This window comes from Panthera onca, chromosome D1 (genome assembly GCF_046562875.1).
Source record: "Panthera onca isolate mPanOnc1 chromosome D1, mPanOnc1 haplotype 2, whole genome shotgun sequence".
NCBI lineage: Eukaryota > Metazoa > Chordata > Mammalia > Carnivora > Felidae > Panthera > Panthera onca.
Genome location: NC_138348.1, coordinates 26,521,516 through 26,534,885, shown reverse-complemented (window position 1 = coordinate 26,534,885; position 13,370 = coordinate 26,521,516). Strand labels below are relative to the sequence as shown.

At 38.5% G+C, this 13,370-nt stretch overlaps 1 protein-coding gene across 3 annotated transcripts in view; it reads left to right on the top strand.

Annotated features, from left to right (window-relative positions):
* Positions 1 to 13,370, top strand: part of PDHX (pyruvate dehydrogenase complex component X) — a 72,649-nt gene that overhangs the window by 680 nt on the left and 58,599 nt on the right. Inside the window, exon 1 of one of the 3 annotated variants that reach the window (XM_060606332.3) lies at positions 61 to 145. The exons of the other annotated variants lie outside the window; for them this stretch is intronic. The gene's annotated coding sequence lies outside the window, so the exon portion shown is untranslated. Of the gene's footprint in view, positions 1 to 60; positions 146 to 13,370 lie in introns of those variants that run through there. 3 annotated transcript variants of the gene reach the window in all.

Sequence of the window (13,370 nt, the reverse complement as noted above, 5' to 3'; positions counted from 1 at the left end):
CCCCGCGCGACGACAAGCAAGAGACTTAATTTGTAAATACCTATGACATCACAGACATAGGTCGAGAAGAATGTTTTAAGCAAAACATGCGCTTGAAAGAGTGGAATATTAGGAGGGGAATCATACCAAGAAGTTATTACAGAAAGTAGGCATTAAGTAATGACATTAACAGAATTAACATAATTCTTTTAGTATTTAACAGGACGTAATATAGTATGCTGGGTATTATTTTTCTTTACATGAGGGTGGGGGGATATGGCTAACATTTTTTGAGTGTGATGTATTACCTGCCAATCATCTGGCACTTCACACTATGAATTTTGATATAAAAAATTAGGGGTAGTAGGCAATGCTTACATATTCTGAGCTACCTGAGACTCAGAAAAAAAAAAAAGTTACAGAGTCACACGGTAAAGATGAGTACACTGAGATTTTAAGCTTTGGTAATGGGAACAATTTATTTCAGTTTCTTCAGTTGAATATTTCATAAAATACCTCTTGGTGTAGTGGTTTTTTTTAACTGTGTATAGAATTCCCTGTTTTCCCTTTCTCCATTTTGTGAAATATTGAACTTTCCTGTAGCTCCCAGATATTCTGTCTGGGATGGAGCTCAAGTTTTGATATTTTATGGTGGTGTTTGCTGGGCTACACTTTAAGACTCACTACCTTAGAAAATCATGACATAGTAAAATCTCAGTGTTGCAAATAATTTAGGAAGGTATCCTTTTGTTTTCTTTCAAATTTTTATTTAAATTCTAGTTAGTTAATATAAAGTGTAATACTGGTTTCAGGCATAGAATTTCATGATTTATCACTTATATTTAATACCCAGTGCTCCTCATAACAAGCGCCCTCCTTGATGCCCATCACCCGTTTTGCTCATCCCCCACCCTCCTCCCTCCATCAACCCTCAGTTTGTTCTGTATAGTTAAGAGTCTTTTATGATATGCTTCCCTCTCTCCCTTTTTTTTCTTCCCATGTGTTCATCTGTTTTGATTCTTAAATTCCACATGAATGAAATCTTACGGTATTTGTCTTTCTCTGACTTATTTCGCTTAACATAATACTCTCTCGCTCTATCCATGTTGTTGCAAATGGCAAGATTTCATTCTTTTTGAGGGCCAAGTAATATTCCAGTGTGTGTGTGTGTGTGTGTGTGTGTGTGTGTGTGTGTGTGCGCGCGCGCGCACACACACACTTTATCCATTCATCAGTTGATGGACATTTGGGCTCTTTCCATAATTTGGCTATTGCTGATAATGCTGTGATAAACATAAGGGTGCATATGCCCCTCCAGATCTGTATTTTTGTATCCTTTCGGTAAATACTTAGTAGTGCAGTTGCTGGATTGTGGGGTAGTTCTATTTTTAACTTTTTGAGGAAACTCCATACTGTTTCTTAACCTTGTTTGCAAAACATTCTTTTTTTTTGTTTTTTTAATGTTTGTTTATTTATTTTTGAGAGAGAGAGAGATAAAGAGCAAGGTCAGGTCAAGAGAGAGGGAGACAGAATCCCAAGCAGGCTGTGTGCTGTCAGCACAGAGGCTGATGCGGGGCTTGAACTCACAAACTGTGAGATCATGACTTGAGCCAAAACCAAGAATTGGACGTTTAACCGACTGAGCCAACCAAGTGCCCCGGAAAACAGATTCTTTAGAGAATCTTTGAATGCTTTAGACTCTCTCTACAGAAAAAGGAACATAGGTGGTTACAGACAGAAAGGTGCATGCAGTTTCAGGGGTTTTCTTTAGAACCAGTTTAAGGACTTCTGCCTCTGGAAACTCACTTAGGCAGTCCTTATCTGATGCATCATGACTTTTTTTTTTTAATTTTTTTAACATTTATTTATTTTTGAGACAGAGAGAGAAGAGAGCATGAACAGGGGAGGGTCAGAGAAAGAGGGAGACACAGAATCTGAAACAGGCTCCAGGCTCTGAGCTGTCAGCACAGAGCCCGACGCAGGGCTGGAACCCACGGACCGCGAGATCATGCATGACCTGAGCCGAAGTCGGACGCTTGACCGACTGAGCCACCCAGGCGCCCCAGATGCATCATGACATTTTACCTACTCCCCTGCACACCATGAACAACTTGGCTCACTCGGCCTGAACATCATCTGTAAGAGGGAGATCGCTATATCTCATGAAAGCTAAGTTTCCCAGCTCCTCCTTCCTTCATGTATAAGGACTCTGGTGATTATATTGGGCCACCAGGATTCTTTCCCCATCTCAACATGAGCTGTTTAACAACCTTAATTCCTTCTTCAAGCTTAATGCTCCCTTGCCATGTAACATAATATATTCGCAGGTTCTGGATGTTAGGATGTGGGACATCTTGGAGGAGTGGGGGGTGGGAGGCAGGGTTGTTATTCTGCCTACCTCAATAGCTGACAGTGTTGTTGGGTAGCTTTAAGTTATTTGGAAATCTTGGGTTTTTTTATTTTCTAATATACGGAGCTAAAATTTGTCTCGTAACTTTCCACATACAGGTTTTTGTTTGTCGTGGTAAATACAGGTGGTGGTCCTTGAACTATTTATTTTACAAAGCATGAATTACATGGTGTTGGCTTGTTTTTCTCTGAGCTTGTTAGAAATTGTAATTTCATAAAACTAAACAACTATTTGGTAACCTATAGACTATAGGAATTAAGTACACTTACTGAATAATTTCTCTTTTCATACATCTAATCCAGGATCTTAAACTCTGTCCGTGGGAGTCATACTTGGAGTATTGGTTTCCTTAAATGGTGTTTGTTGGCAACGTTTTTATGAGCAATGACATGTGTCCCATGCTTAGTGCCATCTATGAATTAGGAAGTGGACCCTCATCAGCCACCATATCACATCTGCCAGCGTCATGATCTTGCACTTCCAGCCTCCAGAACTGTGAGAAATAAATGTTGTTTATAAGCCATCTGCCTCAAGTATTTTATGACAGCTGTCCAAATGGACTAACACTGGGCAAATGAGGTCACTAACTCGGAGCACGTGTTCACAAGAAGGTACACGATTGAACAAAATTGGGTCTCTTCCAGCAAGAAAGGAGTCGGGGAAGTGGGTTTGAGAAGAACAAGTAGCACTGGAGCTTACTATGTACCATGCACCCTTGTCAGCACTTTACATGACTTAAGTCACTTAATACTCTCAGTGGCTGATGCTGTGCTCTGGTGATAGAACTCCAATTTCAACCCGGCTCTGCCTCTGACACCAGAACCTTTTTCCTTAACCACAGTCTACCTCAGTGTCAGGTGGTGGCCTGGCCGTAGCCATCAACAGAACGTGTCAGCATGCTGAAGCTGTGTTCACCATGTGAACACCTCCACTTTTTTTTTTTTTTAAGTGAAGTGAGACCTATTTTAGTAATATCTACATTGTGAATAGTATCTCAGTGACAGTCGTGATATTATTTTTTTAGAACAGTTTAACAGTTACAATTCTAGACTGACTGTATAAAGGGTGGCAGAACCCTTTAAGAGTTAGAGTATATGTTAATGTCTTCCTATCTGCAAGTTTCTAATTGATACACAGTTGCCCCTCGAACAACATGGAGGTTAGAAGCATTGACCCCTCCCACCAACGCAGTGGACAATCCATGTATAATTTTGATTGCCCCAAAACTTAAGTACTAATAGCCTGCTGTTGACCAGAAGCCTTACCAATAACATAAACAGTCAATGAACACATATTTTGTGTGTTATACATATCATCAACTGTATTCTTATATACATAACTTTTTCTTAAATGTTTTGGTACTTCTAGGCTATGTGGTTTGTGAGTTCTTTCAAATTGTTGCAGATCTCCAAAAATTTTCCCAATATATTTATTTTTTAAAAATCTGCATGTAAGTGGACCTGTAAATTTCAAACTCATGTTGTTCAAGGATCAACTGTCCTCTTGAGTGTGCCTAATTGTTAATGTCTTGACCTTCATTTGCCTTTTACAGCCGATGTGTAAATCCCCAAACTTACGCATGTGTCCATTTTTTTGCTAGACTCTTAAGTAATGATTTCTTTTTGTCCTGTTCCAAGATTGCAAAATAAATGGATTTAGGTAGAATTTTAATTTTATAATTTAATAGCAAGAAGACCAGTATTGCAAGCTGAAACCTCTTCTGTCGTGTTCAGTTTCTCCCACTCAGAGGAAGTATTTCCATAGCCATGGAGTACCTACAATTCTGGCCAGCTTCCTTACAGATGCACCATTGGATACTAAGTGTATGAAAGAATTAGCAGATTCTGTAAACAAAATGGAGGGAATGGTGATTTTATTTTATTTTATTTTATTTCATTATATTTTATTTTATTTTATTTATTTTTGTACTTGGTAAGCAGTACATTTACTATAGCTAGTGATCTGCTCAATACTTTGCTGCAATCAAGGGCTTTCTTCTATTACATGAAAAATTTTAGGGAAGAATTAAGGTTGGCACATTTCAGGAGAACTTCCTTGGGATTGTACTAGTGCTAGGTTTTAGGGGAGACACAAGTCTGTTTGAAAACTGATAAAAGTTATACCACTTCTTCAGAAAAATGTGTACGTGCAAAATTTTCTATGTAGTTTCAGGAAACTTGTGAATCTCCCTGTAATTTATCTCTAAACACCAGTTAGTCTCCAGCCTATTTCCATAAACATGTCTGTCATTTCCTACAGAAAATAGTGCTATTTTGCAAGGATATTTACCATATCTGAGAACAAGAAGTGAATGTTTTTGTATAGGGGTTCCCATTATAAATAAATGGCTAGCGAATACATTTATATAAAGCCAGTTATTTGGAAATCTTGGTTTGAACTATTTCTTCAAATAGAGTGACCTCTTCTGCGGGTTGAAATTTTTCTAATTACTTAAATGCTATTCTCCTAAATCTTCTGTAGGGTCCTGCAGGGAATAGATGGCACCGTAAAAATGGGTAATTTGAGGAGAGTTTACTAGATGACTACTTTTTGTGAATTCCGGGTGTAGAGGTGGTGCTGTGCTGCGGGGCTATTTAGAGCAAGGTGCTGAGTGGCATCATGAAGAGGCATGGGAAGGGGGCAGTTGCTAGAGCTGGAAAGGAGGGAGCCTGCGGGGAGGATCCTGTGATGGAGGTGTGTTCTTCAGTTGAAGGATCTAACCAGCCCAGGTGGCTACACGGGGAGGGAGCTGGGGAAGTAAATACCTTGACCACCCCCCTCTCCGCTCTCCCTTCATCTCCTGCTTCTACTGCCCTGTGGCTGAACCCCGGTGGGTTCAAGGCACAAGGAAGCGTGTTGTTGAGGCACGCACAGTGGTCTGGGGAAAGTCGAGGGGTAGATTCAGAAGGGCAGATGGGAGATCTCTCCCATCCCCTCCTGCCTCACACCCTTCAGTCATCTCACTTTGTACTTTAGGTGAGCACTGAAATACCAAGTACTGTATTGTTTATAAATATGGTGGCTCTCATGCTAAGAGAGGGGAAAAGAGCAAGTATAAGTTCTCTGGGTTGTGTCCTGAGGCCAGTGCCTTGCACAAGAGTAAGCACAGGGTCTGTGTAACTGACCTGATGTTTAGTGGGATTTTTCTGTATACGTTTGAACAACTGGATAGGAATAGAGTCTATATAGTTTATGAGGCTGTTTGGGCACTTTATACAGGTAGAAAGATTTTGTTTTTGGAGCTGTGGCATCTAATTTTGATTTTTGTTATTTCACTTGTATCACAATTAGAGTCATCCCTGACTCCTTTCGTATGGCACATCTAGTCTATCAGAAATTCCTGTTGGCTCTACCTTTGAGATGTAATCTGACCACTCCTCACCAACTAGCATGGTCTAAGCTACCATGATCTCTGCTCTAGATTATTGCGAGTGTCCCAGTAGGTATCCCTACCATTACCCTTGGCCCAGTACAGACTGTTCTCCATGCAGCTTTCACAGTGCTTTTAAATTATAAATTAGATCATGCCAGTTCTCTGCTGCAAACCCTCCAAGGCTTCTTATTAAACTCAGTCTGAGATCTGAAGTTCTGACTGTGGTTTACAAGGCCCCCTATGGTAGGAACCCTCCGTTCCCTGACTTCAGCGGACCGCGTACCTCCTCACTTTCTCACTCCACTCCCGTGCGCCGGCTTTCTCTGTGTGTTTGGAACATAGCAACAAGCATACTCTCTGCTCATTCTTTGTGCTTGCTGTTTCCTCTGTTTAGAAGGCTCTTCCATCAGATACTTGCATGGCTTCTTCCATTCAGCTCTGCTCATTTTATCAAAGGAGGCCTCTGATCAACTGATAAAATAGTTCTTCCACTGTCACTGTATTCCCTTACCTGCCTTTCTTTTCTTATTTCTTATCACCACCAGACACGTCATGTTTATTTTCTGTCTCCCCTCTTTAGAATGAAAACTCCATGAAAGCAGGAATTTTTGTCCGTTTTCACTTTTGATATCTCCAGCCCCTAGAAGAACACCTAATACTTGGTAGGCTCTGAATAAATATTTGTTGAATAAACAAGTGAATGAACAAACAGGTGTCCTTGTCTTTCTCCTTTCTTCACTCCACTCCTCTGCCATGAAATGATCTTCCAGAAATGCCTCCCGTTTCTCTCTACCACTGTTAGAATGGAGGCCAGACATTTGAAGATCTAATGGAAGGTCCTAGGTGCCTTTTCAGTCTCTCAGGCCAAGCGGTCTCAGTGAGTAAAGGAGAACAGGTAACACATTCATGGGTAGCTTTTTTGGTACATGAAGCCCCTCTATTTTAATTTTTCTGCAAGATTTATAGTTGCGACCCTGTCAAAGCAACTGTGCAGTGTTATTTTTTTTTTCTGTAAATTGCAGATTTGTGAAGGTCAGCTGTTTATGTGGAACTGCAAACAAGTTCAGTTTTTAGTTGTGGTATTTCTCTTGCTCAAAAATTCTTTCATAGTTTTCCATTGCAGTTTAAATAACGTCAACCCCATTAACGAGGTATTCAAGTTAAGCTATAATAGTGCTGTAACGTACGTTTTTAACTTACATGCCCACTTTTTATGTTCATTCTGTTCCACTCTCCAGGCACTCTGAACTGTAATTCCCACCTCCTTCTATGGATGTGATGCTCTCCTCACCTGGAATGTCTGTTCATTTTCTCACTTTGTTTTTTTTACCTAGCACAAAGTTTTTAAATTAAAAAAAATATATATTGTAGTAAAATATACATAAAATTCACCATTTTAATTATTTTTATGTGTTCAGTTCCATGGCATTAAATACGTCCACATTGTTGTGCAACCATCGCCACGGTCTTTATCTCTAGAACTTTTTTCATCTTCCCAAACTGAAACCCTGTGTCCCCTAAGCAAAATCTCCCCTTTCCTTTCTCTCCCCAGGCCCAGGTGACCACTTTCTTTCTATCACTATGAATGTGCCTGTTCAGAGTATCTCATGCAACTGGAATCCTACATCGTTTGTCTTTTTGTATTTAGCTAATAGCATAGTGGCTTCAGGTTTCATCTGTCCTGTTGCCTGTATTCCAATTTCATTCTTTTTTTAAGGTTGAATCATATTTCATTGTAGTTCTATAGCACATTTTGTTTATCCATTCATCTGTCGATGTACATTTGGGTTGTTTTCACCTTTTGGCTGCTGTGAATATTGCTCCTGTGAATATGGGTGTACAATATCTGTTCCAGCCCCTGCTCTCAGTTCTTTTGGGTGTATACCCAAACATAGGAGGCCTGGAGAAAATGGTAATACTTCTGTTTAATTTTTTGAGGAATCGTATGGGTTTCCATAACAGCTGCACTATTTTACTTTCTCCCCAACAGTGCACAAGGATTCTAATTTCTCCACATCTTGCTGACACTTGTTTTCTGGGGGTTTTATTTGTTAGGATGGGGTTTTTGTTTGGTTGGTTGGTTTTTTTTTTTTTTTTTGGTTTTGGTTTTGATTTTTTTGATAATAGCCATAGCAGATTTTTTTTTTTTTTTTCCTTTCTTGATCAGCCCAAGTCTCAGCTTTCATTGTTCTTTAGTACTCTTAGAGCATTTTTATCTACTACCCTCTAGTACTTGTGTATATATCTTGACTTCCCATTTAAACTGTAATCCTTTGGAGGTCAAGATTCTGGTCTTATATTGGTCTAGGACTAGGATAATGGGAGCTCAGGAGGCATTTACTGAGAGCCTGATTTGCTCCTTAGCTTTGGTAGTGAATGTTATGACAGCACCACTGAAGATCAAACATTTGCTGATGATTTTTTAAAAATGGTCATTTATTTATTTTGAGAGAGAGAGAGAGCACAAGCCGGGGACAGGGGCAGAGAAAAGGAGAGAGACAATCCCAAACAAGCTCTGCACTGTCAGCACAGAGCTGGACACGGGGGTCAAACCCACAAACCATGAGATCATGACCTGAGCAGAGATCAAGAGCTTAACCGACCGAGCCACCCAGGTGCCCCCACATTTCCTATTGATTTTAATGAGAATTTGGTTTTCAAACGTACACTACAGTTAAAATAGAGATCAAGAGCTAGTGTATTGTAGCTGTGAGAATGAGGCCAGGTTAGGTGAAAGAGAGAGTAGAAAGGAAACCTTCGTGTTTAGGGTTGAGATGTGAGAGGAACAGTGAATCTATTTTTCGTTACTTGAAGAAGGAATTGTAATGCACGATACGGTAATACATATGGCCAACTCCGGATGTGTGCGAGTTCACCCTCTTAACCGTTTCTGTGCTACCTGTCAGTAATAATTAGCTAACGTTTTTGAGACTGACTGGCTGTTTGCCAGCCCCACCCCCACCCATGAAGACTTTGCACGTGTTAACCTTATTTAGTCCTTACGAACTGTTCTACAGAAGAGGCAACTGAGGCACAGAAGGAGTAGGTGACTTGTAAGTGGTGGATCTATACTAAACCTGGGCGGTTTGGTTCCAGCGCCTGTGCTCTAAATCACTATGGTATGCTGCTGCCGCTTGTTAGGATTTTTATAAAATTAACTAAACATGTTTATTAAATGATAAAATATTTACTTTAACACAGTAATACATGCATATAGTTTAAACAGATAGTACTGAAAGGTTATAACAATGCAGCAGATCTCCCCATCTCTCCCTGCTTTCCCAGTCTTCTTTCTTATAAGCAACAGGTTTTGTCTCTTTGTTCCAGCGTTTGTTTGTCTTCCTATTTCTGTTTTACATATTACCTGTGGGTGAGTGCTGGTCAGTGCCATCCCCTAGGTTTTCCCTCTCTCGTTCCTCCAGTGTAGTTACTTTGCAATTCTTGGTTAAATCCGCATTCAGTGTTTACACTGAATACATCTTGAGATTGTCCTATATTGTCCCAAATTATCATTGTTACCTTTCTTACTGTTGGCTTTTCCTGTATTGTTGCCTTAAAATTTTTTCTTTAGTTTTCTCTGATAACTATTACTGATTCATCCCGCAGTATCTAATAGCTTCTCAGCACAGCTTGCCGTATTGTCAGTCACATCAGATAATCTGCTAATTTCTTTATACACTTCCTGTATACCCCCACATGTGTAAGTTGATCCTTCATTCTAAAGGTCTTCTCTTTTGCCTTCTCCAGAGAAACAGTCTCCAGTGTCCCAGTCTTCTGTTGAATGAGGAAGGGTTGTTACCCAGCACTGGACTGCAGGAGGGGATCCAGTTAGCATTCAGATAGCATTCCCCAGTTCCTCGTACAGCTGGTTCCTGGGCGTTTGGGCAATTCTGTTGCATGAACGGGTGATTATCTCAGCTTTCCCCACTGCTGGCTTAGGATTCAGCTTACTGGAATCTCTTTGGACAACAATTACTCATCTCTTTACTTTTCTGCCTCCAAATTTGTGTGCTGTTACTCCTCCTTTTTGCCCTGTCCTTGTGGGGTTTATCTAAAAATAACCAAACAAAAGTACTTTTTTGTTTGTTTGTTTTGTTTTCTCAGTGTTAGATAAGTTTTGGGCACAGAGTGAAATTGGATAAACTTACCAGAGAAAACTAGTAAAATGTAGATTATAACAAACAAAAGAAATAAAAAGCATGTATATACCATCACCAGCCAGAGAACCACTGGTGCCATTTTGGAGCACATCCTTCAGTCCGTGTGTGTACAAGCGAAGCAGGTGGGAAATGGATGATGCCGCATATACTGTTTGTGGGCCATCTTTTACCACGGCAGGACCTGTAAATGCCATTTTCACAAACTATTACGCATACATTTTCTGTTGTCCATTGACATTTTCAATTTATTCTTACACTGGTACTACACCTAAATCACTGTTTGAATAAAGAAGACTTCTACGACAAGTACTCATTTTTAAGAAAATTTGCTTTAGTTACTTCATTCTGTGTTATCTCATGCAGCCTGCAGGTGGCACAATTGTTTTATTTTTAACAGAAATTCTAAAGGTTAATTATATGTAGTGAGCTCTTGCATTGGAAAGAGAGGCGCTTAAATGAGCAACATCTCTTCCTATTAGAGAAGAAGCAAATTAGTGTTAAGAACAGGGAGGCGCACTAAGAAAGTATTGAATTATTTATTTCTTCATTTGGTCTATCTTCACGATTTTTTGTGTATTTGCATAATAGTCCCTTAAATGGACCAGAGCCTGATGCTCAAGCAATATTCATATGTAAACTGCTGAATTTCCTTAATTTCCTTTGTCAGAGTGATAGGGCTTAGATCTGCTTCATATTAACCACAAAGCAATCTGTTCTGCTTTTATATTTTAACAGTTTGCATATATTATTATTATTTTTTTAATCTGGAGATCTTTTGGAGTTGATGTATATATCATCAATTTAAAGCTTTGATATAATTACTGAAGTATGAATGTTTTGTTCTTAGGATAAAAGAAGTTCTTTAGGGAACCAGAAGTAGAAGTAGATTAGTGTACCTTATTTGAAGTTGCAGACAATTATTCTGCAGAAAGATTGAAAGACCAGATTTGAAGAAATATAGGAATTACTTAGAGAAACTGCTGTAAAATTCAGTGATTGATAGATTGCTGTGTGCCTGATAACGACATGGAAGGCAGCAATATACTAAACAAAAAAGGTTGATTGTGTCATTCTATTAAAGAAAACAAAAGATTAGAATAGTTCTAGTGAGGGGCGCCTGGGTGGCTCAGTCGGTTAAGCATCTGACTTCAGCTCAGGTCATGATCTCGTGGTTCGTGGGTTCGAGCCCCGCGTCGGGCTCTGTGCTGACAGCTCAGAGCCTGGAGCCTGCTTTAGATTCTGTCTCCCCGTCTCTCGGCCCCTCCCATGCTCACTCTCTGTCTCTCAATAATAAATAAACATTAAAACAAAATAGTTCTAGTGATTTTTGAGGTTCCACTTTTTAAAATCATTATGTTTTAAATATAAACTGGAAATGTACATTGCCACAGTCCTCTTTTTTTAATTACAGAAGGACTTCACAAGCTATTAGCTATAATTTGTTAGTTTGATACAAAGGAATAAAATGCTAACACTAAAATGACTACCAGAGAGTTAAACTCTAACTAAAATTTGTGTGTATTTTTGAGTATTAATTGAAATAACTGGTAGGACCAGTGGAGAATAAAACACATTTCCTTTATTCTTATTCATAGTTGTGCCCAGTTATTAGGAAATGTAATCTCATTTCGAGGCCTCCTCAGTTCGACAGGAAAAAGGTAGAACAGACTGCTTACTGGAATGGAAAGAGAAACTATATTTAATTTCTAATGAAAGTAAAAATATTAGGTATAGGCCAAAATTCCAAGAAGTCTAGAAAAGCCCATACTATCTGAATAGAATTGATGACAGCCATAAAGGGCAGGTATTAATTATGTGCAGCCTGTCATTCAAAGATGATATGATTGCATACTTCATCACTGGAAAAAATACATATGGAAAAGGTATGTATAATGTTCCAGTCGAAAGAGGATACACTAGAATGAAATACGTACCATTATTAGTAAATTAATGTTTATGTTTTGACGTAATTTTCTGGCATGAGAATCTGAGGGTAGATTGGCTAGATTAATCAGAAAATACATTGCACATTTTATTTTCTTTAGTAAGCTGGTGTAATCAATCAAGAGATAGTACCAAATATGAGACATGTCCAAAATGTCTTTCTTTGTCTTTTATCACCTTCACTTCAGAGCAAAGGTAGTGATCTATTATAGAATTGTTATATTTTATTGTCATTATTCAGAGAAGCAATTTCAATTCATCCTTGAAGGGTGGCTGTGTGAGGAATGATTATGTTCTTTTTATTTTTAAAATATGAAAATTTTCAGTTCTTGATGTGGTAATTTGGAAAATAATACTTAATAAATACAAAAGTTTCGTAATATAGTCCTTAACGTCAGGAATAATGGAAATGTGAAGGTCTCGTAGGTGTGAGATTATGATAGGAGTTAGAATCATAAAATAAATATGAATTGTAACATGGTAACTAGAACGAAGGTATAAAAATATTGAAGTGAGATTTTGTTTTGGAAGACTTGATTTAGGGTTTGTCATAAATTAGAATCTGGACGTAGAATCACTGAAGTCCATTTATATTGCTGCTCTGAAGTGGAATCTATTTGCTATAAATTTAATATATATGTGATTATGAATAATTCTGTCTCATAACACCAGCCTTCTTCTTGATGGAAGCAATGTATTAGGACTTTTTTTAAAGCTGTGTTTTTCAAGAAGAGGCTGACCTCTTATCGTCATGCTATTAGAAGGTAATTTTTTTTTTTTTTCAAACCCCCTTTGTCACTATGAACTTAAAAAAATTAAATGCTGAGGCTTGGACTTGCTTAACTTTGTGAAGACAAATGTTTTTGTTTTCTAAATCAAGCCATGAAAAATATGCAAAAGGCATACACAACATAATGTAGGGAATTAGAAAGCTCATTTTATTGTTTCCAAATGTGGTTAGTTTGTCAAGCGTTGAGCACTTTTTAAGAATTCTTCCAATTAAGCATAGGCTTGTTAAGGGTTCGGGTGTGGAGGTGCATCACTAATGTTAAGTTTGCCTGTGTGTGTTGTGCTTTCTCTAAATGCACTTCCCCGAATTCTAATTTACTTCAGAATTTAGTACTCTGGTGTTTATAGACAACAGTGCACTGGGGTTGTACATAGTAGTTTGCGTTCTTTTCTACCCATTCAGTATCTTAATGTGCCTTTTTTAGTCCATGAGGACTTATTTCACTACAGAAAAAATGCAAAGATTTTTGTAAGCTGTGTTACATTCATGGTTTGCATTTCAACTAAACCTAGCTTGGAAGTTAAATGAAACCGTTTTTCAGTGAAAGTTCTCGGAAGACATAATGCACAGGAGTTGATGGCTTGTGTTCGTTCGCCAGTCTCTTCTGAGATAACTGTGTTTTAACAATAAATCGGGTGTTAATAAGAAATAAGTGACTTAATAATAAGTCAATTATTAATAAATAATAAATGAGGATTTATCAGGAGTTAGGAA